This window comes from Spermophilus citellus (assembly GCF_964194105.1).
Source record: "Spermophilus citellus genome assembly, chromosome: 2".
Lineage (NCBI taxonomy): Eukaryota > Metazoa > Chordata > Mammalia > Rodentia > Sciuridae > Spermophilus > Spermophilus citellus.
In genome coordinates this window covers 138,516,174-138,537,850 of record NC_138183.1, presented here as the reverse complement: position 1 = coordinate 138,537,850, position 21,677 = coordinate 138,516,174, and the positions used below count along the sequence as shown (strand labels likewise).

The 21,677-nt window shown below is 45.4% G+C and overlaps 1 long non-coding RNA gene across 1 annotated transcript in view; it reads left to right on the top strand.

Moving 5' to 3' along the window:
- Nucleotides 1–17,379: 17,379 nt before the first annotated feature.
- The window catches only part of LOC308640894, a 132,380-nt gene continuing 128,082 nt past the window's right edge, over nt 17,380–21,677 (top strand). The window contains exon 1 of the long non-coding RNA XR_014020377.1: nt 17,380–17,480. This is a non-coding gene — a long non-coding RNA (uncharacterized lncRNA). The remainder of the gene's footprint in view (nt 17,481–21,677) is intronic.

The window sequence follows — 21,677 nt, the reverse complement described above, 5'->3', positions numbered from 1 at the left end:
GTCCAGAACAACAAACTCCTCCACCAGTGTGCTGGCAGGCAGGACTCATTTACCTGAGCATACTCACCAGCTACAAGAACACACAGCCTCCACAGCCTTGCAGGATCACCAGGAGGGATGCTGTGTCCTTGACAGTTGTCCTCCCCATAGACCAAGAGGGGGTGGAAGTGGGTGTTGAGAGTGAGTATTTGGGGTCTGCTACAGATACAGCAGATGATTGGTGGTCAGCAAGACACATCCTGTTGTAGAAGCACATTCTGAGGGCTGACTCAATGCTGGATGGGACAAAGGGGACACAAAAGGACACCTATGTCTATGTGTAGGGGAAATGGAGAGACTCTGGGGATGGAACCCAAACATGCTCTTCTTCTGAGCTACATATTCAGCCCTTTTTCTTTTATTTTGAGACAGGATCTTGTTAATTTCAGACTGGTTATAAACTCATGATCCTCCTGCCTTGGCATCCAAGGACTTGAGATTTCTGGTATTGGCCATTGTGCCCAGCTGCTGTATGTACCTACTTCTTATCCAAAGAGTCAAACAAATCTCTGCAAGTTAAATGAAAGAATGAGAAGAGGGCTGGATGTGGTGGCATTAACCTGCAATCCCAATGACTTGGGAGGCTGAGGCAAGAGGATTGCAAGGTTGAGGCCAGCTTTGGCAATTTAGCAAGACCCTACCCCAAAATAAAAATTAAAAAAATATAAAAAAGAACTGGGGATGTAGCTCAGTGGTAAAGTGCCCCTGGGTTCAATCCTCATTACAAAACAAATAAATAAATAGGGAGAGGGCCTACAGGAGGGTGCTAGTAAGAGGAAAAGGTCATTTCCACAGAGCCTCAGGCCAGTGCTCAGTGTGGAACATGACAAACTTGCTATGTGTTTGTGTGTTTGTATACTTTTTTATATCCATAGAGTCACGTTCTTATATCTATGCATAGGCTGTCACTATGGCTTCTTTCCCATTTCCTTCTCTGGCTTTCCATTCCCTTTCCTCTGCCTTCCCAAACTTTCCTGGCCTGAGTTCCATTGGAATTTGTTGATTTCATTAACAAGATCATTACCATTGATGCTGATTACTGTCATTAGTGTTATTGTTAAGGTCCCAGCTTCCCCATCCTGGTTACCTACCACACATCAGGTCACACAACCAGGAGAACGCAGGAATTCTGACTGTCCCCGTGTCCCTAGGCCTCAGCCCCACATCTCACACTTGGTTCTCTACAGTGGATCCCTCTGCCTTTTGGAATTTAATTAGAATGCTTCTCCGGGGGAACTCTGGGAAGGTTTCTGATCTTCTCCTCTTAGTATTATGACAAGGCCACATGGCTTACCAGAGCCCAACACCAGCTCTTCAGTTCCGGAAATCTTTATTGCTGCAGCAGGTGTTTCCATCTTGCCTTGCCAGTCCTCCTGGCCAGCTGCCCTCCCACAAGGGAGAAAAGCCCCCCACATGTTCCACTGGCACAGATATGGGACGAGGCTTCCTGGGTGCACTGTTTCTTTTCCTAAGGGAAAAACCAGCTTTGGGAAATAAGCCCACCTCCATTCCCACGTAGCAATTATGTGCATAATTACATTCCACCAGGTGTCACTTAAGAGGGTGAAACCCATTAAGTGTTCAAATGAGAAAACAGAAAGGAGCCTCTGAGAAAGCCCAGGAATGGTGCTCTCTGCAGGGGTGGAGGGAGTGAGCAAGCAGAGGTTTCCTGAGTGTCCACCAGGCCCCTGCTTTCCTTTAAGTGATGGCTCAGCCTGAGCATGACCCTGTGTGCAGGGGAGAGTAGGCCTGATCTGAACCAGTGAGCAAGCTGAGCTTAGCCCATGCAGTGGATCTCCCAAGGGCTGCCAGCCACAGTGAAGAACAGCCTTTACAGGAAGTGCACACACATAGCACTCTGTGGTCCATTTTAAATTCATAGAAGAATAAACCTTCTCTTTCTTATTTTTTTTTCTTTCTCCTAACTTTCAGGGTACCCAGCACACAGCAAGTAACCAATAAATACATGACAGTCTTTGTTTTCCTCCCCCTTAGTACTAGGGATTTAATCCTAGGGCACTTTCTCATTGAGTTATATCCCTAGTCCATTTTAGTTTTCATTTTGAGACAAAATCTCACTAAGTTGCTGCTAAGATACTGAGGCTGGTCTTGACCTTGCCATCCTCCTGCTTCAGCCTCCCGAGTCTCTGGGATAGTAGGTGTGTGCCACAAGTCCAGCATGATAGGCTTCTTTATCACCATTCTCTCTCCATTGCTCTAATGATGAACAGAGTTCACAGGGAAAGAAGATCTGAGGGAAGAAAGCACCAGGCACAGGCGAGCTTATTTAAATTGACATTTACAATGGCTGCTGTAGACCTCATTTTACAGATGAGGAAACAGGCTCAGAGAAAGGAAGGGACTTACCTGAGGCCACTGAGGATTTGAACCCAGGTCTGCCCAACTTCAAAGGCTGTTCTCTTTGTACTACACTGAAGAGCCCCCTTTGGGGTGCGTCCCATGCAGAGCTGACTGTGTGTTCTCCTGTCAATGCCATGAGGGAGGAACGTTCAGAGGTGTCCAGTTCCTCGGTTCAGTCATATTGAGAGAGCCCCTTCCTTCCTGCTCACCAAAAGCTCCATACCCAAGCTGAGTCAGAAGAGCCTTCTGCTTACTCATGTGAACCCTGTCTTTGGGCCATCTTGATCAAGCTTTGTCCACTGAAGTTTCACAAAGGGCCATCTGGAGATTCAGTGAGAACACAGACTAGAGGCCTGTCAGCCTGCAGACTTGCAGACCTGCTTCCTCCGTGATTAAGCCAGACTCACCATCTCCTTTCCCTACTCACACCCCCACCAATGTGAAGTGACACCTGGGTCCCTGTCTTGCCTAAGTACACACACTGTGCCCTGTCCAGAGCTGGGGGTCAGCCTCCTCCCAACATCCCCTGACCTTTCCTCACTGGCATTTACCAGGTTCACTTAAGTCAGTGTACCAACATGGCTCCAATCCCTGCCTCCTTCCCACCTCCTACCTCCACCATCATCTAGATCACTGCACTAGTTTCTCCAGAGACCTTTATATCTCCCTTTCCGTTCCCATCTCCCACACAGTTATGGGTTAGACTTGCAAAACATTTATTTTATCCATCCAATCAACAAGCTGTCTAACCTTCCATTCATCCAGTAAGTATTTGTAGAATGTATATGTTTGCTGGGTCAGGTTTCATGCTGGACTTGGGATGAATGCAAATTTAGATAAGAAATGGTCCAATCTGTAGTGTTGAAGAGATAAATAACCAAACATCTGCTCAGGTGGAAGGCAACCCTAGGAAGGGTGTCCTACCTGGCCTAGCAGCCTTGGTGGAGGCTTCTGGAGGAGGTGGCTGGGGCGGGGCCACTGTGCACACACAAAAGCCTGACCCTGCGTTGAAGTTTGACGAACTTCAAATACCTGTCGAGGTTAGAAGGAAGGGTGCTTGCTGCAAGTGTAGAGGCCAAATCTTAAGGAGCCTTGAATTGCTGTTGGCAGTGGGATGCCCCTGAGGGCTTAATCCAGGGAGCAGATGAGCAGAGACCTCTTAACATTCCACCCGGCCTCACTTGCTCCCCCTGGTGAGCTTTTGTTCATTTCCACCCTCCAGCCAGTTCACGGATGAACCTCCTTTTCTGGGTGACTGGGGTTGTACCTGATCAACACTTTTATTCTCCTAAACACTGCTCGTGCATAAGGGTCACACTCAGAGAAATCCCTTTTTATTCTGTGTCTATTGCTGTCACAACATGGCTTGAATGTTAGCACAATTCAAGAGCAAATCATCTGGGATGTGCTCAGCCACTCCTGCCTCCCTGCCTCAGCCTATCCAGAGTGCCCTACTGGAGGGCCCAGTAGGAGCTGATCATAAACAGGCCAGCTGCTACCTCCTGCTCTTCTAATCATCTATGGGAGAAATGGAAAACCCACTCCTTTTCTTTGCTGAATACAGATGGGGTCAGTGTATCTTGGGTTTGGGAGTCAGGAAGTAGAGGGGCTCAAGCTGGGGGGTACCCATGTGGGGTTCCTGAGCCTAAAAAATTTCCCTACCTTGCATATTCAGGCCCCCCGCTGGCCCTCTTTTTTCACCTATTGCCAGTCTGCAGCCTCTGTTCATGTCCCCTATATGTTCCTGCCTCAGTAGAAAGCATGACCCGAAACCCTAAACCACTGGGTTGAAGCCCTTGGCTGTGTAACCTTGGGCCAGTAACTCACCTCTTCTGAGTTTTGGGTTCCACCTTGAATTGTGTACAGGGCTAATGTTCCCTGCCTTACTTAAGTCTCAGAGCTGGGTGAATCAAAAGTGTTAGTAAATGTGGAGAAGCTTTCTACATGTCACAACTGCCCTCAAGTAGGTCTCATGATCCCTATTTCACAGGTAAGGAAATAGAAAACTGAGAGGTGTTAAAAAAAGTTTTCCAAGCTAGAAAGAAAGTGGGTGCCCTGATGTAAGGCCCTGCAGCTAGAGATCATGTCTGTTTATTCACCCAGTATATTTGACAGTGTGACTAGTGTATAGTAAGTGCTAAATAGGCATCTTCAATGACTACCTCTAAAGATGGTAATCTTTCAATTCATCTTCAATCTTTTAAATTTAAAAGAAAAAAAATAAGCTTACTAAGTAGGTATAAAGGGGTTTTTTTTTTTGCTCTAATTTTTATTTCTTTGATTACTAGAGAAACTGAACATTTTTTCCATGTGTGTATTCAGTCAACACACTTCTTGCATAACTGGCCCCTGCCCTTTACCAATTTATTTTGGGGCAGAGTACTAAATACTTTTCCTGATCATTTGCATAGGTTCACTATTGGATGGATAATAACCTTCTCCTATCTTCCATGCTACAAATATTTATCCAGTTTGATATCCTTTTAAAAAAAGTATGTCCTTTTTACTTTGTTTTCTTTCTTTCATGTTTTGCAGAATTATAGAATAAAATTAATTTTGTTCATGATAAGTTGTATCATTAGCATGCCAAAACCCCAGCCAAGATTTGGAAGTGAGTTTCCCCAGGCAACACATAACTCTCTCTCTTCCCCAACGAGCTGGGCAGGTTGAAGGTAGTATCAAAAGCAGACGTGAAGGTAAAAGCAGCCACAGAACGCAGCCCTAAACCCACAGGCTCTTGCTTGGCAGCCAGAAGACAAATCTTCTGTACCATAAACATATGATTGGCTTATGTGTGTTTTACTATACACACGTGGTTTTGATCTTCATCAAAAGGCCTAGTGACATGTTTTTCAAGTTCTCCTTAGTTGCGCCCATCTCCCTGCACACTGCCTGTGTCACCTTGGCCAAATGTCACAGAGTCAGAAAACATGAGACTGGGGTGAGTGGCTGATGAGAACAACAAGAATGCTCTGGGTTTGGCTTTACTGTGGCACCCCGCTTTGCTATCCATTTGCACATGGGTGCTCACAGCCACCAGTGGTAATGGTGTGGGTGACGATAGGATTTCCACTCTCTGGCAAGGGAACTGAAGCCCAAGAGCTTGTCTGTGGTCCCCGTGCCAGCCACAGGCAGAGGCTGGAGCCTTGCCCTGGGGTAACAGAGCTGCTATTGCTTCTGCTTTAACAAATGAATTCCTGAGCCAGTCTTGACCATCCAGTGATGGATGTGGCAGTGTTTTGCACCCCAAGCCCCACTCTTGAAAGAGAAGGGCCTCCCTGCTGCTGTGGAGCTCTTCAGTTCTAAACTTCTAGATATATGTGTCCCTCCAGCCACAAGGAGATGCTCCTCCAGAGAGGGTGAGGTTATTTCTTAAAAGAACGAACAGAGACTAATGACAGCATTTCTGGAAATGGCCTTCAGTCCAGGACTTAAATGCCAACTTGGCCATCAAACCTTCCTTCCTTCAACAGAATCTGTCCTCTTCCTAGAAGCTTAGAGTCTATCTGAAGAGAAAGTGTCATACCTCCAGCACCCAGCACCGCTGTTCACTCACTCAACAAATATTTATAATTGAGGAGCTACTCTGTGCCAAGCACCACCTAGTGTAACAGTGAACATAAGAGGCCACCATTATGCACTTCCACTCAGCCAGGGAGATAGACACCAAACAAGTGGATCGGCATAGAATGCTGGGATGCTGGAGCCCTGGGGTGGCGAGGAGGATGGTCAGGAGTGGGCAGGAATGTGCAGTGTGGCACAGAGAAGTGAGGGGTCCATCCTGCTTGGAGTGGTGGCTCCATGAGGCTCTCAAAGGGAAGCTTTCTGTGCTAAGTAGGCCCTGACTTCTGATAGAGTTTCAGGCAGACAAGGGGAGGAACAGTATTTTTGGCAAAGTAAGAAGCAAAAGCTAGGCTTGGAGTGCTGAGAGGTGTGGGCTTGTTTGGGAAATTGCGAGCAAGTCTGTTGTGGCAAAAAGAAGGAGGAGGAAAAGCCAGGACTCGATGCTGGAGAGGTTCATTGTGTCCAGACATGAGGGCTCTGTGGTGTTGCAAGAGCCGAGAACACTGATGACTCTGTAGAGGCTGCTATGACCACAGACCAGGTCTGCCATGGCTGCCTGGCCGAGCTGTTGGCCAGTGGCCCCAGCAGGCATAACAATTTCTGTGAATAAGAAATTGCTAGAAACACAAGGGACACTTCCAAAAGCCTGCACACCCCTCATCATAACCGAGAGAAGAATATTAGATGATGTCCAGTCGTGGGCATCTTACAAAACCCTTCCAGAACTCTCCCAAACTGTCAAGATTATAAGAACAAATATGAGAAATTCACAGCCAAGAGGTACCTGAGGACACATGAGACTGAATATAATGTGATATGCATGTGGGACATTGGGACAGAAAGAGACATTAAGCAAAAACTAAAGAAATCAGAAACAACTATGGACATTAGTTTATAATAAATAGAAACCAATACTCATTCATTAATTGTAATGAATGAATCATGTTATTACAAGGTGTTATTATGGAGAAACTAGACACCAGGAATAGGACAGCTTTCTGTACTATCTTCCTTAATTTCTTTGTAAATCCTTCACTGGTTTTTAAAAAATGTGAAAGCCAGGGCATAACAAAGATTGGAAAAAAATAAAATGGGGAAACATTTGTAACCCCAAATTTCCTTGCTCCTCCCAGCTCTGGGTATAATTCTTCCCCATCCATCTTGATTCCACCCCCAACAAGGTTTTCAGCCTCTTTAAGGTAGAAATGGCACAGGTGTCCTCATGGGTGGGCACAGGAGGCTGAGAAGGTGGATGGGGACGCTGAGGCAGAGACAGGCTGTGGTGGAGCCTCAGCCCGGGCTTCCTCCCTGGGCCAATGGAGGTTTCCAGGGAGGGGAGGCATGTGGCAGTTCATTAACAGCCCTGCTGTCGCACACCTGGTGATCCTTTCCATTCCTAGGGGAGACATGGTCCGGGAAGCTTGGGTCAGTCAATAAAAGGCCACCTGTGACAAGAGCTTGAGCAGACGCAGGAAGCAAATGCATCAGGGATCCCAGAGCCCTCTGACCTGACTGTGGGAAGCTGACCTCTGCTGTGAAACTGGTCCACACCTGTGGGGCTCATTCCTGTGGACAGCTCGAAAGTCTTTGTCCCTTCCTTTCTGGTGGATTTTCTTTTTCCCTCCTGCCTGTGTCTTTCTGTTTATAGAGACTTTTTTTTTTTTATGTTCAAATTCTTTTTTTTTTTTGCTAACAAAAAAACAATGTGCTCTCAGTAATTGCTAAAATGTTCTTCTTTGTATCCCTGACCATCCTCCCTCAGTAAGGAATGCTTCTCCACCCTTCTGAGCCTGGCAGGGCCAGTGCTAACCCTTCACAGTTATAAGCGTCCACACAGACCAGACGCAAACAAGCCACATCCCAAGAAGACTTCAGTGTCTCACCAGCTCTTCCGGAAGGTGTCTTTCTTGGTCACAGTCCTTTGGGAAAGAGCTGGGTCTCTTTTCTCAGTTCCATTAAGCTAAACTGGCTTTCCCGTAGTAAGGCAGGCCTTGCCGCCCCAACCTGCCAAAGGATTCCGAAGTTTTACCACAAAGCGGTTTGACATCACTGATTGCCTCTTCCCACGTTCACTATCAATGGATAGCAAGAAATTTACATTCGAGCCACCCCCTCCACACACACACACACACACAAACACACACAAACACAGCAAAGATCTGACCTGACCGTGTCTTTACCTTTTTTCCTCCAGGGCTGCTTCCCACCCAGCACTTACTTCCTGCAGGGCTTCTCTGCCATGGTGAGTTCCTGGCAGTTCCTATGGGCTTCCTGGTCTAGGCCATGCACTGGGAGTCCAGGCAATCACTACACCAGGGAACTGCGAGTAGCAGTTCTTTCTGAAGATCCTCCCTCAGTACCAAGTCCAGCCCAAGTCCAGGTAGAAGAATAGAAGCCACTCTAAGTCTTTCAACAAAGAGAATGTAATGCAGAAAACTGACCACATAGTGGATGATACATCCAGGAAGCTACATGGTACAGGTTGAAGCAGCCCAGGGATCAGTAGGAGCAGGCAGCCACTATCACTTCTGGGCTGGAGGGACAATGAGAGGAGGGAGTATTTCCAGATCTCAGAAACTGGGACAATCCACAGAAACTAGAACCATCTTGTAGGGTGACTGTCAGGACATGAAACAGCAGAGATCATAGGACTGTTAACGAGCACATTGTCCGAGATGGCACAAGACTAATGGAGAAGCTGGCTGCTCTCTTTTTACTTCCAATCTTCTACCAGTGTCTCTCATTAGACAAATCTGCCTGGAATCCAGTAAGCAAGAGACGCTGAGCAGAGGAGGGTAATATAAGAGAAAGAATCTGGAAACAAACAGACAAATGACTGGCACAGTGTCCAGTCACCCTTCTCACCTGCACCTACATGCCTTTGTTAAAGGCTGTGTGGACCCACCCACCCACCCACTCCAGAAAACTCCTACACTTTTCTAATTTCTCTGATCAAGACGCTTGGCATCTTAATAAAGCCATCATGTTCTTATGTGATCTCCTAGATAGAATAAATGTGGGGTGATCAGGATGCTCTTTGGCTTTGGGGAGGGGGTGGTAAGCTCTGCAGCACTCTGTGGTCATCAATCTTGCTTCCGTGTGTAATTGCACTCCTCAGTCCTTTGGAGAAGAGCTGTGTCTCTTTTCTTTCGTAAGCTCTTCCAGGCATACTGGTTCTGCTCATTCTTACAGCCCCAGAGGCTCAGCTATACCTCGAGCAATTATCTTCTGCTCTACAAGACCAAATTCATAACCCATACCCGGCTATCCAGCCACGTTCTGCCTGTGAGGGCCAGAGGGCTGCTAAATTGCATCAAGAGCTTTCAGCTCTTGTCTGAGGTGGTTAATCAGTTCCAGCCTGCCTCCCCTTACATGGCCTTTCTCCTCCTCTCCTAGCTGGGAGCCCTTGCTGCTGGTGTGGGAGCCCTGGACAGAGGCGAATGTGCAAAGGAAAAGTCCAAGGGCAGAACAGAAGAAACAAAGGCCCCTAAGTTTGTGCAGCCAAGAAAACAACAGAAAACGTGAGAAAGGATTTGGGCTGAGCTTTCTTGTTTTGTTTTGGAGCATTTCAAGGGGCCAGGCACGCAGTTATGTTTGGATTGGGAAGAAAGGCATAACTGTGCAGAAGAAAATCCTTTTCAGATTTTATTCTGGCTGTTATTGGATTAAAGAAAGCACCGAGAGGATTACTCTGGGGATGGAGGCTGTTGCAGCCAGTCAGGAGGGGCCCGTCTCTTCCTGGGCCATGTTTCGACAGCATTGGAGCCAGGGGGCTTGCTTGGTCCTTGGTCCCCAGGCTGATAAATGCAGCCATAAATGGCTCCCCACTGGGAACCATTCATGTTACTCCTTTTCTTGATTTTCTTGATGGCAATGATGATTATTAAATATTAACAGCAATGCTAGTTAAGATTATTGGTTCAAGGTGGCAGAACCCCAAATCATCCTACTCAGAACAGAGGCATTGTCTGGAGTTGAATCTTCTAGTCAGAGAAAAGGCAGAGATGCAGTGGAATTGTGTGTGGACTTTCAGTTCTGTCAAATTTGCTCTGTCCCTTCTGCTGCTCTGGTCGGCTTCTCTTGGGCTGTGTGCTCGGTTCTCTCCCTGCAGACCAGCTTGCCTCCCTGTATGAGCTTCCTAGGGCTGCCATAACAAAACATCATAAGCCTGTGGCTTTAGCGACAGAGACTTGTTGACTCACAGTTCTGGAAACAAAAGGTTGAAGTTCAAGATGACAGCAGGGTCCTGCTCCCTGGAGGGGCTAGGGAAGAACTGTTTCAGCCTTCTCTCGCACCCTCTGGAAGTTCCTTGGCTGTTGACAGCAAGGAACAGAGGAAGCTGGGGGGTCTTTCATTGGCAATTAAATCTCTCCCCATGGTGTTCTCCCTGGGTGCACACCTGCCTCTGCCCAAATCTCCCCCTTTTCTCAGGAGAGCAGTCATACTGGATTTTAACTTGACTACCTCCATAAAGACCTCATCTCCAAATAAGGTCCCTTTCTGAGGGACTGGGGATTTAGATTCTAAATATCTGTTTTGGAAGACTCAATTAGACCATAACACCCACATGACCCACCGATACCTCTGTTTTTACCTTTTATAATTTTCACTACTGAACGCTACATTCTTTGTTGCCTCCTATTTTCAAAAATTCCAGGAAGAATTCTAATATGTCCATTTTTAATCAAATTCTGGTCTTCTCAAGGGGAACAAGGGACCCAGAACTACAATTAAGTCACACTTCTTTTTCAGAAAAACCAGTTGATGATGGCCAGGGAGACCGAATTCTTTAAACACATGGCAATTCTTATAGAACCCATGCACCTGCTGCATCAGCTGATTAATGCTGGGTAAAATCACCCCCCAAATCACAGTGGCCTATAACAGCAAAGGGTTCGTTCTCTCACAGTCCACATCCTGTTTGGACAGTAGAGGTGGTGGGAAGAGGAGGGGTCTCCACTCCTTCAAGTTTCCCAGGGACCAGGCTGAGGCACCACTGTGCCAATCACTGTGCTGGTGTGAAAGAGAATACTGGAGGACATTTCCCTGGCAATTAAATCTTCCACCTGGAGTTGATACAATCCTGCTTACCACTCACCAGCTGCAACTAGTGACATGGCCTTATCAGGGCATGCAGTCTCACTGTGTGCCTAGAAAATAGCCAGAATTTTGACAGAGAGCATAGATGACTCTCACAACCCCATGTTAGGAGAAGTGGGAAAGGGGGGTTCCCAGGAAAAAGGATGGGCTTCACCAGAATGAGATGGGGACCTGCACAGGTAACCTAGCAGGTCATACAGGGCATCTCAGGCCAAGGAAAGAGAACAGGAAGACAGTGTTAGGTACACTGGTTTGGCTGGAGCATAGTAGGTCTGAGGTGAGGCTGGAAAGGCAACCAGGCTGGCTGGTGAAGAGAACTTCTTGCTCCAGGGAGGAGTTTGGATTTTGTCTCAAAGACAGTGAGGGAGCAATAAGAGCTTCAAGTCAGGAATGGCAAGGTCAGCCTGCATTTTAGGAATAGCATTGGCACTCCGACAATATATAGGGTTATGCCAGGATCCAGTGGTACAATTAGCCAGACTGTGGCTAGCGTGTGAGTACAATTAGATGTGATAAGTATGGATGGCTTGGTGGAAATGCTGGGATCTGCACTGTCTCCTGAAGGGCATCCAGGAAGGTCTAGGGACCATGGAAGGAGCGAGGGTCATGGCAGGCTGACACAGTCGAGCAGAGGCCCAGAAGCCTGGGAGGACTCTGGTGTTGAAAACCAGGGTTTGTGTATTTTCTCCTGAACTTTCAAATCCCAGAATTTTTGATGGTTTACTTGAACATTTTTAATTAGTTAAATAAGAGCAAGTTTCAAAAAATTGATAAAACTCTCCACAGATGTCACAGACTTCATTAGGTTGCTTTTGAATACCTGTGGCTCTTTAAGAACCAAGTATTTTCTTGGCGCAGTGGTGCACACCTTTAATCCCAGTGAACTTGGAAATCCAAGGGAGGCTGAGGCAGAAGGATTGCAAGTTCAAAGCCAGCCTCAGCAACTTAGTGAGACCCTAAGCAACTTAATGGGACCCTGTCTCAAGATAAAAAATAAAAAGAGCTGGAGATGTGGCTCGGTGGTTAATCACCCCTGGATTAAATCCCTGATACATTTTTTTTTTATTCCCCTGCGACACACTTCCTGCCACACATGCAGGCAGAGATTCTGTGCATCTCTCGTGAGAGCCCAGGGCCTTTTCTCATACTCCCAGGCAGTGTGCTGAAGCACCTCCCCACCTGCTCCACTTGACCTTCTCTCTGACAGACGTCCCTGCAATAGCACTAATCCTCAGTTGTTTCAAAGATGAGCCTACACATGGTTCAGATTTTGGCAGCAAACCCTTGGAGGATTCATGAGCCATAGCTTGCCATGGCTGACACTGAGAACCACTTGAGTGTATCAGAGGAAGAAGAGAGAGAATATCAAGTAGAAACCTGGCCACACTCCCCAGATAGATCAGAAAACAGCCAGCGACGTCTACCCAGCTTTCCTGCACCAGCAGAGCAGACACATCCTCACCATGCCATGTCCTGAGCTGGCTGGGTTGACCCTCTGAGGACCTGTGGATCAACTTTTCCATGCCTTTGTGAATGAGGATGCCCAATTAAAATTCACAGGAAGATTGCAAAAAGGCATCTGCTGACTTTATTTCCCTCTGTGTGCATTAAAAATATTCAGCTGCTCTACACACACAAAAAAAATTCCATTATGCCATGTGGCTCATGAGCTGGTTGTCCAAGTTCAGGGCAGAGAGAAGGTGAGGTGGAAGGGGAGGGGAGGGGAAGGGGAAGACACACTAGGATTTCAACCTGAATCTGTCTTGAGCACGGCATTGTCGAATTTTCTACCCCGTTGACATTCTTTCTGAAGGAGGTGCCATTCTGTGTATTCTGTGTCTGTGATTGAGTCCCTTGGTGAGTTTGTGGCAGGGGGTGGCGTGGTGGGGTGTTTGTGTGTGTTTTTCTCTTTACTCTGAAAATTGGAGTCCACAAGCAGCAGCAGCTGCTGCAGCTGCCATAATTAAAATGAAATAACCTGCTTCCTTCAGTCCTTAGGGACAAAGGCATAAGAAAATATCCATATTGTAAATGAACTCAGGAATGTGGTGGATCTTCTTTTGTTTACTTACAACAAGTTCTACAGCTTTGCTTTTTTCTGGAGTCAGAGAGAAAGTAGGGAATTAACCTTTACTAGCCATTTATCCTGACCCCAGGCACTGTCCTGCCTGTCCCAACTGCACAAGAGAGGGTTTGGGTCCAGCTTTCCCCTTTCAGTATCTTGTTGGCCCCCAGATCTCTCCACCTGGTCTGATTTCATCCTGAGAGCTGGAAGGATTGGCATTATTAAGACGTTATTGAATATGTTGGCACATGTAATTGGCTTGGATTAGAAACCAAAGCTCTTAGCAAAGCAACAAGAAGTATTTTGTGCTAATGATTTACATGATAATGAGATGGCTTTCAGAGGATTGGATGTGTTATTGAAGGTGTTGCTTAAAGTCACTCTTCAAACCAGTCTGGGAATTGAAAATCCCAGAAGTTCTGCAGACACCGGTTTATTTGGATCTCAAAATAAGGCATCAAAGGTAGAAGAAGCCAACTCTATGCTGGGAATGGAGATAGTGTCTTGAAGGAGCTCCCAGAATGGTGGGAGGAAAGACATGAAGCCAAGTAATTATAAGACCCTGCTCATAAGGTCAAGGTCAAGGATATAAACAATTTGCTATAAGTTCAGCCTTTTTTCTCCCAAAACCCATTTCGCCAGGTGATTTTGTGAGAAGAGCATCCTCACTGAGAATGCCCAGAATTTAAATATCAAATGAGAAGAAGAAATTATTACACTGTCCATTATTATATATGCACTAAGGGTCTGGTATTTGTTCTCTCTAATTCATTATTTTAATCCCTGTTTAATAATAAGAAGACATATGAAGTTTGTCCCAGGCCACATAGCTGGTGACTGACTGAGGTGTTATTCAGACCCACTCTGTTGGCTCTTGTCTGTACACCAGGCTTCGTCTCCCAAACCTACACCCTTGGTTGCCAGGCACAGCACAGGTCTCATCATGTCCCATGTTTAGAATGAGAAAGGTTTTTGTTCCAAAGAAGAAGAAAGACAGTGGGGAGAGCAGAAGCAAGAGGAGCAGGAGCAGGGAGGGAGGGGAAGGGAGGGGGATGGGGAGGGAGAGAAGGAGGGAGAGGAGGAAGAAGAAGGCAAAAGTTTTATTAGCAGGCATCTTAGTGGGAAAGATTTGCAATCATCACCTCCAGGCTGCAGGTGCAAGGACCAGACCCAAGTGCATTTTAAATCCATTGTAAGCAGCCTTCCCTGAACAGCCCTGTCAGCCCAGAGCATGGAAATGCTGGCTTTCGCACTAATATTCTGCATGGCCCCTGCAGGTTCTGGTATGTCCAAAAGATGTTCCTCTGGATTTCCAAGTTCACTGCTCCTGTCACCACTGCTTAGCCGAGAAGGGAAAGACAAAAGTGAGCACTCCTTGCTAGGGACATGGATGGTTGTCTGCCTCCTTTGAAATTCTCTGCAAGAAATTGAAGTGTTGTTTGAGATCCAACTCCAAGGACAATTTTATCTCCTTGATCTGTGGACACTTTGGGGGAAGCTAACAGAAGCAAAGGGTTCTATGCTTAATTCCACCTGGGCTGTCCCTAAGGGCAGTCCAGGAAAAGATCAAGCTCTACACACTCCAAGGCAGGCAGAAAGTGCTCTGGGAGCAGGACAAGTGTGGCAGGCAGGCAGGTGTCATTTGCAGGGTCACAGCATGCTTTATGGCTCACCTGGAAAGGAAAAGAACATGGCTCAAATCTCATCTCAGCTGCTTCCCAGCTGGGGGATTAGGGACAAGCAGCTTAGATGCACCAAAGCCTCCTTTCCTCATCAGCAAGTCAGAAAGGATAATATGTGCTTCCTGCAATTGTTCAGAAGTTTAAATGAGATCAAAGCACCTATCAGCCTGCCAATACCAGCACCGTACAATCATGAAGTTCCTGTTTGTTATGATTTAGCTATAGTGTCCCCCAGAAGCTCAATGCAAGAAGGTTCAGAGGAGAAATTATTAGGTTGGGAGAGCCTTAACCTAATCAGTAAGTTAATCCCTAATGGGATTAATTGGGTGGTAACTGAAGGCAGGTAGGTTTGACTGGAGAAAGTGGTTCATTGGGAGCGTGGCTACAGGGTATATATTTCGAATCTGGAGACTGATAGACCCTCTCTCTGCTTCTTGATCAACATGATGTGAGCTGCTTCCCTCTGCCACACACTTGGCCATGAAGTTAAGCTTCATCTCAAGTCCTGAGAAATGGAGCCAGCCTTCTATGGACTAGGATATCTGAAGCCCTCAAATAAATTTGTCCTTCTTTCTAGTTGTCAAAGCAATGAAAATGCTGACTAAAATGCCGCTCCAGTTGTGTCCCTTCCAGTTCCTACTGTGCAAGGCTAGCCAGATTCTGCTAACTAGTTCACATCGCCAATTATGGCACATCTTTGCTCAACAACCCTTGATGGCTAAATAATGACCATTCTCTGACTTGGCATTCAGGGCTCTCATCCTGTCGAGTGTGTGTGACGTCCTCCACTTACCTCTACATAATCCACAGACTCCAGAATAAAAGCACCCTCCTTCTTTGTCAGGGTTTCTCTTCCTGTGCCTTTACTCCATCGTGTGGAGTCCTTGCCCTGTTCCCACACCTAACACCATTTCTGGTGCAGGTGTCTGTCCATGCCCCATCCTCTCTCTAGGCCTCACCTATATCTCTCATGAAATTACAAGCAGTAGAGTTCTTTGTGGCCGTGCCTTGTTCTTCTCGACAGCCTGCAAGCTTCTTGAAGACAGGATTTGCTTATGAGTCATCAGTGTCTCCTGCAGATCCCCTAAAACTCAGCATAGGAATGAATGAATGAGTGAGTGAGTGAATGTCCTGATCCCTTCCTGACTGAATTTCCTCTGAACAGAGTGCTAGTGTATACATACTTCTAAAACCTTTTCAGCAATCTGTGAGTATTTTGGTATTCTTAATAGTCACCATGATGCTTATGGAAGGTACTTTGAAAAAGAGGAAATTTGAGAAGGAGGACTGAAAAAGAAATAGATAAAAGAAAAAGAGGTGAGGGTCTCATGATTGTACCGCAGCCCATCAGGTCATCTGCCCTGGCTGCTCAGGAGCCTGATCCCCGAGGGTGGGGAATGGATAACCCTGCACGTGGACAGAGCTTGGCAATGGCTCCTGCCTAATAGAGTTATTCTTTGTGTAGAATAATTAGAGTTTGCTGTGAAGAAACATATGAAATATGGGTAAAGCTGGCAAAATTTCACACTTAGGAGAATTTTGCTTTTAATGGGAATTACTAGTCATTCCTCACCTTAAAAGAGACAATAATGACTTCTTAGATAGTTTCCTATGTATATTTGGCAAACATATATTCAGGGAGTTTCTCAAATACTGACTTTTTAAAAAACACCAAGGCTGTGGGGCTTTCATACAAAAAGGCATTCTGTAGTATTTGTGTGTTGATGATGGTATAGTACAGAGAAAAGTTCATAGACTACAACTCCTTGAGTTCCTGTGTTCAAATCCCTGTTCCTCCTCTTGCAATGACCTGAGACAAATGACTTAAAGCTCTTAAGCTTTTCTTTACCCTTCTTTTGAAAGGGATAAGATCTTTTATATTGATTTGACAAACCTTTATTGTATGAGGGTGTTGGCCCTGGGCTCCACACCTCCTTCAAGGCACACAGTCCTGTGTTCATCAAATACTCAGTCTCTACTCTGCTCCAAGCCCTGTGCTGCATGCCTGGGTTGCAAAGAGGGCTGATCTGCAGTCCTGTCCTGGTAGCAATAGGTCCACCTGAGAAAACATGTACATCTAAAATGACTCTAAAAGCTGGGCACAGTGGCACATGCATGTAACTCCAGCATCTTGGAGGCTGAGGCAGGAGGGTCATGAGCAAGCCTCAGCAAAAGCGAGGCACTAAGCAACTCAGTGAGACCCTGTCTCTAAATAAAATACAAAAGAGACTGGGGATGTGGCTCACTGCTTGAGTGCCCCTGAGTTCAATCCCTGGTAGCCAAAAAAACAACAACAACAAAAAAATGTAATGCAAGACCATGGCTCCTATAACACAAGAGAAATAGAGAAGAAAGGAATATGCCCCTGAGCCTTCCAGAAGGCTGAGTAGAGGATGTCTGTGGGGCTTAGAATCCCACTCACTTCTAATCTAAATGGTGTGGGGTGGGCAGTCCTGTTTCCCCACTGGTGTGCATTTGCAATGACTTCTGGGGAGCGGTCTGTGAGACAGGGTGTGAGGCATCTTGCCACCTCACTTCAGTCTGATCTCTGTTTTCTGCTTCAACAGAAAGGATTCCACCTTGTCCTCCAGGATCCAATGGCCTTGGAGAGAGGGCTGCAGGGCCCACGGATACTATTAACTCTTCCAAACGTGCTGACATGGAGCCAGGTCAGTCCCCTCATTAGCTCTGACTTTCTGTTGTAAACTGCAAACTGTGGCGTTCATGAGAAATATATCTTGGAATATGAAGCATGCAAACTTTTTGGTTGAAGGCTTTTGCCACTAGGACGCCTAGGAAGTGGAAGACCTCAGCCGAGTGGACTTCTCAGGGAGCAGATGCAAGAAGAGGATTGGTGTGGGGCAAAGGCTGCTAGAAACCAAGCTGGCGACCAGCATGGTGGGAGGTCATGGTGGGCAGGTGTCAGGAGTCCAGGACTTGGAGGGGGTGGAAGGGGGATTTAAGGGAGTGGAAAGGGGCAACATGCAGATCTGCCCAAGAACACAGAGGAGGGGTGGCCATCAGACTCATTCTAGGGTCCAGGAGACCAAATTGCAGAGCCTGGAGTTGCTAGTGAGATCAAAGGCAGAGATGAGAATGGAGTGAAGGGAGTGGAGAGCTGTCAGAAGGCAGATGCTCCAGGGGCAAGGAGGGCTCTCTGAAAGCTTTTCTTCATATTTCTGTGCAGAATAGCAATTATAAAAAGCAGGAGGTGACTCCTGGGTTGTACAGGGAGAGTGGCATGATCTTTAAAGCTAGAGAGAAACCCCTTCTACCCTAGAGAGGGGTTGAATCATAAATACAGGCTGATCACCATAATGGAGGCTGAGGAAGCAAGGATGGAGCGAGGGCAGAGGGAGTGTGTCGGTTATTGGAGACCTACTACGAACATACTTGGACCAAGCCCTGTTTCTTATCCTCTGAACAGTCTTGCAAGGTGAAGTATGAGTCTTGTTAGGCTGTGTTATGCTGCAGTAATAAATTAACTCTAGAATCCCAGTGGCTTACCACTGCAAAGTTATATTTCTTACTCATGCTACATGTCTAACCCAGATGGGTGGAGAGCTCTGCTCTGCTAGCATCTCAGAGCCCAGGATTATGAAATCTCTTCTCTGTTATTGTTTGCTGCCTGGAATATGTGGCTACCTTGGTCTCCATAGAAGGGGAGGAAATAGCTGGAGGTGTTGGCTGTTAACTGCTTCAGTCCAGAAGTGACACAGCCCACTGGCCACAACCAATTTCCACAGACGCTGCCTGATTTCTACGGTTCCCAGGAATGTGGAAAAGACATGGGTATTTGATGAGCCCTAACTGTCTCTGCCAGAGTAGATTTTATTCTTTCCCTTTTGCAGTTCAGGAGAGGCTCAGAGACATTAACTCTCTTGACCAAGGTCTCCCAATTAAAGTATGCCAAGGCTTAGACCTTCCATAACCTCTGCTTCAACTACATATTTAGTTATTCACCAAAGCCAGATCTAATAGTTACCTTAGGCCTGCAAAGAACAGAAACAAAGGGAGACTCTACTCTCTGCCTGTTGTATGTTGTGTGCACACTTCTGTTTAGTGTTGTATGTCTGTATGTGTGTATGTCCATATTTCTTATATGAGGAGCGCTCATGAAAAAATGGATCCGAATTTTTTCTTTATTCACGTGATTTATATGGTTTAATTTAAATTAGGTGAACAGCTGTTTATGATTGGTTTTTTTTTATTGGATGTTCACAACTTTACAAAGCTCATGACAAATCATATTTTATAAATTAGAATCAGTTGGGTTATGAACTCCCATTTTTTCCCAAATACAGATTGCAGAATCACATCGGTTACACATCACATTTTTACATACTGCCATAATAGTGACTGTTGTATTCTGCTACTTTTCCTATCCTCTACTATCCCCCCTCCCCTCCCCTCCCATCTTCTCTCTCTACCCCATCTACTATAATTCATTTCCCTCCATGTTTGTTATCCCATCCCCTCGTAAACTCTTAAATGTAATTTTGTATAACAATGAGGGTCTCCCTCCATTTCCATGTGATTTCCCTTTTTTTCTCCCTTTCCCTCCCGCCTCATGTCTCTGTTTAATGCTAATCTTTTCTTCCTGCTCATCCTCCCTGTTCTGTTCTTAGTTGCTCTCATTATATCAAGGAAGACATTTGGTATTTGTTTTTCAGGGATTGGCTAGCTTCACTAAGCATAATCTGCTCTAGTGCCATCCATTTCCCTGCAAATTCCGTGATTTTGTCATATTTTAGTGCTGCGTAATACTCCATGGTGTATAAATGCCACATTTTTTTTATCCATTCATCTATTGAAGGGCATCTGGGTTGATTCCACAGTCTAGCAATTGTGTATTGTGCTGCTATGAACATCGATGTGGCAGTATCCCTGTAGTGTGCTCTTTTAAGGTCTTCAGGAAATAGTCCGAGTAGGGCAATAGCTGGGTCAAATGGTGGTTCCATTCCCAGCTTTCCCAGGAATCTCCATACTGCTTTCCAAATTGGCCGCACCCGTTTGCAGTCCCACCAGCAGTGTACAAGAGTACCCTTTTCCCCACATCCTCGCCAACACTTGTTGTTGTTTGACTTCATCATGGCTGCCAATCTTACTGGGGTGAGGTGGTATCTTAGGGTGGTTTTGATTTGCATTTCCTTGACTGCTAGAGATGGTGAGCATTTTTTCATGTACTTGTTGATTGATTGTATGTCCTCCTCTGAGAAGTGTCTGTTCAGGTCCTTGGCCCATTTGTTAATTGGGTTATTTGTTTTCTTATTGTCTAATTTTTTGAGTTCTTTGTATACTCTGGATATTAGGGCTCTATCTGAAGTGTGAGGAGTAAAAATTTGTTCCCAGGATGTAGGCTCCCTATTTACCTCTCTTATTGTTTCTTTTGCTGAGAAAAAACTTTTCAGTTTAAGAAAGTCCCATTTGTTGATTCTTGTTACTAACTCTTGTGCTATGGGTGTCCTATTAAGGAATTTTGAGCCCGTCCCCACAATCTGTAGATCGGAGCCAACTTTTTCTTCTATCAGACGGAGAGTCTCTGATTTGATATCTAGCTCCTTTATCCACTTTGAGTTGACTTTTGTGCATGGCGAGAGGAGGGGATTCAGTTTCATTTTGTTGCATATGGATTTCCAGTTTTCCCAACACCATTTGTTGAAGATGCTCTCCTTTCTCCATTGCATGTTTTTAGCTCCTTTATCAAATATAAGATAGTTGTAGCTTTGTGGTTTAGTCTCTGTGTCCTCTATTCTGTACCATTGGTCCACCCGCCTGTTCTGGTACCAGTACCATGCTGTTTTTATTACTATTGCTCTGTAATATAGTTTGAAATCTGGTATCGCTATACCACCTGATTCACACTTCCTGCTTAGAATTGTTTTTGCTATTCTGGGTCTTTTATTTTTCCATATGAATTTCATGATTGCTTTATCTATTTCTACAAGAAATGCCATTGGGATTTTGATTGGCATTGCATTGAACCTATAGAGAACTTTTGGTAATATCGCCATTTTGATGATGTTAGTTCTGCCTATCCATGAACAGGGTATATTTTTCCATCTTCTAAGCTCCTCTTCAATTTCTTTCTTTAGGGATCTGTAGTTTTCATTGTATAGGTCTTTCACCTCTTTTGTTAGGTTGATTCCCAAGTATTTTATTTTTTTTGAGGTTATTGTGAATGGAGTGTTTTTCCTCATTTCCGTTTCAGAAGTTTTGTCACTGATATACAGAATTGCCTTTGATTTATGTGTGTTGATTTTATATCCTGCCACTTTGCTGAATTCATTTATTAGTTCTAGTAGTTTTTTTGTAGACCGTTTTGGGTCTTCTAGGTATAGAATCATGTCATCCGCAAATAGTGATAATTTAAGTTCTTCTTTTCCTATTTTTATGCCTTTAATTTCTTTCGTCTGTCTAATTGCTCTGGCCAGTGTTTCGAGAACTATATTGAATAGAAGTGGTGATAGGGGGCATCCCTGTCTTGTTCCAGATTTTAGAGGGAATGCCTTCAATTTTTCTCCATTCAGAATGATGCTAGCCTGAGGCTTAGCATAGATAGCTTTTACAATGTCGAGGTAAGTTCCTGTTATCCCTATTTTTTCTAATGTTTTGAACATAAAGGGATGCTGTACTTTGTCAAATGCTTTTTCTGCGTCTATCGAGATGATCATATGGTTCTTATCTTTAAGCCTATTGATGTGGTGGATAACATTTATTGATTTCCGTATATTGAACCATCCTTGCATCCCAGGGATGAATCCTACTTGATCATGGTGCACAATTTTTTTGATATGTCTTTGTATCCGATTTGCCAGAATTTTATTGAGGATTTTTGCATCTAGGTTCATTAGAGATATTGGTCT